Source organism: Austrofundulus limnaeus, unplaced genomic scaffold, assembly GCF_001266775.1.
Source record: "Austrofundulus limnaeus strain Quisiro unplaced genomic scaffold, Austrofundulus_limnaeus-1.0 Scaffold46, whole genome shotgun sequence".
Classification (NCBI taxonomy): domain Eukaryota; kingdom Metazoa; phylum Chordata; class Actinopteri; order Cyprinodontiformes; family Rivulidae; genus Austrofundulus; species Austrofundulus limnaeus.
Window position 1 is genome coordinate 1828753 of NW_013952448.1, and position 2429 is coordinate 1831181.

Sequence of the window (2429 nt, forward strand, 5' to 3'; positions counted from 1 at the left end):
ATATATATACTGTATATTATTACTTCTGCTAAAACTATGATTTTTAATACCTAATTCCTGGTTTATGAAGAGAACAATCTGATGAAAACTGTTCTGAACACAACTTAGGTGCCGGTTTTCACGCCCTCACACAGAAAAACAGTCAAACTGCAGCCAACACACAGCACACTGAAATGAGGGATGGAGAGAGGTTCTCTTCATTAAAACACCACGTTACAAGCTGTGATTTCCATGTTCAATTTGTTTTAACCTTTTCAAACGTACAGAGGCTCATTTCATTTCAATCAAAACTGATGAGTTGTAGAATCAATTAAGTTGCCTTTTTTGTCGCACTCAGGCTCGCCTCCTTCCCCATCCTCAGCACCTGCTTTCCTCTTAGGCCTCCTCCATCCTCCCTCTCTCTCCCTCTCTCTGTTATATATTGCTGTATCCATTTCAGCCCTGCCTGGAGGGTGATCCTGTCGCAGTAGATTGTGGGAGATATGTGTTGGTAATTTGATTTGGTCTCCTCAGGACCTGAGTGAATGAGCAGCCTCTGTTTGTGAACACAAGCTGGACACAGGGCCCCGGTACGGATGGGGAGTGGGTGTGTGTGTGTGTGTGTGTGTGGGGGGGGGGGGGACTTACTGTGTCAGCCTGGGAGAAAAGGTCACAACCAGCAGGCCTCGTTGTTAAATGGATGTGGCACAACTAGGTTCGTCAATTTGACCAAAAAGCCTTCTCAGGCTAAATAAGGACAAGTTCTACAGTGTTGACAGATTTGACTTTTGTTATATAAGGTACAAACCAAGACTGAACTTTCATTTTCATATCCCATTTGCAGACTTGAATTATTCTCAGATTTTCTTGCGTGACAGAGAAATTACAAAACGCCAGACTGATTTGCCATCAGCGTTGACTCATGATTAAAGGGGGTAAAAAAAAAAGGAAAAGTGAAAGGTGACCGGGCATCACTGATGGGCAGAACGTTACAAAAGCAGAATAAATCAAAGGTTGGCTTAACCTTTCGTTCCTATAGAATGGACTTTCCTGCCCAGAACAACAGGATACCTGGGTGTGTGTGCACGCGCCTTTGACCTGCCCTTCACCCCGCATGACGAACACTGGTGCAGGCATTCAAAGGGTTGGCACAGTTTACACGAACACTGGACTTACAAGGTAGAGAAGAGCAAAGCATCTGCATCCCACATGTAGGAAAAAAATCCAAAAGCAAATTTCTAGTTCAACTTTTGCAATTTTATTTGACCTTAAATCGACCAGCCGCCACTGCTTGCCAGTGAAATGCTGCAGAGGCCTTGTACATAAAGAACAGCAAATTAACCGCCTTTTTTTTTCTAATGGAAAACTCTGATTTTTTTAAACAATGTTTATCAACATGATCTGAAGTTTGCTCTGAGAGGAGACAATCAACTGTTCTGTGAGGAGAGTGCATGCATTTTTAGTTTGTGTTTATTATGTAGGTTTTAGTTTGTGTGACTTTTCTAGATTTATGAGTTGTAATTCAAACACTAACAAGCGCACTCACAGCTCTTTCTGTGTTGTGTCACACACACACATCTTGCACCACCCTTGACTCCTCCAGGCCTGAAGCCTGGCAGCCAGTCTCCTTCAGCTCTTCGGGGAGTTCCTCCAAACCTCATTGTTAGGTTTCCTCACTGCACCAGATGACACCTTGTTGATTTTCTCTCTCCTATTATTCTCGCAGGAAAGTGATTGTTTCTAATTTCCCATGTGATGGTTTATAGGAACGCTGAAGGTCCCGCTGGGGGCAAAGTTCAAGCTGCTGGATGAAACATGGCTTATCCTACAAGCGATATCTGCAGCAGTATCTGAGGTGCGGGGGTTTGTTTCCTCGCTCAGATGTTTTGGGTGTTTCACATCTCTGTGTTTGATTCCTCTCCAGATGGTTTCTTTGCACGACGGGCAACAACCTTTCCTGTGTAATAATCAAGGATGGGTCAGCCCGAGGTTGTCGAAAAACAACTTTAAATAAAAGTGTTTTTTRTCTGCCAAATGAGGTGTCAAAATGTTTATATTTCTTTGTGAATTAATGTAAATTCATCACTGTGCATTCTGTTACATAAGAAAAAATATGTTCACTCATTCTAACCAATGTTTGTCCTACTTGTGAGAATCACATAAGCATGTGTTATGATGCTTGCTCAACACCAACTCTTATGCAACACTTTCATAATTAAAAAAGCATAAATGAGGATATTAAAAAAATGGAACTGGTCTCTTGCATTTTAATCAGAATACTTCTTTAAGATTTATGAACGATCCGCAGAGCTTATTTTCTCTTTTTTTTTTTTGCTGAGCCTCTTTCCAGGCGCACTTGCAGTTTAAACAGCAGCTTGGCTAATCCTCATACTGTCATACCTCTCTGTTTACCCTTTAATTACTCTCCACCCTCATGCTTCGCCTATTTG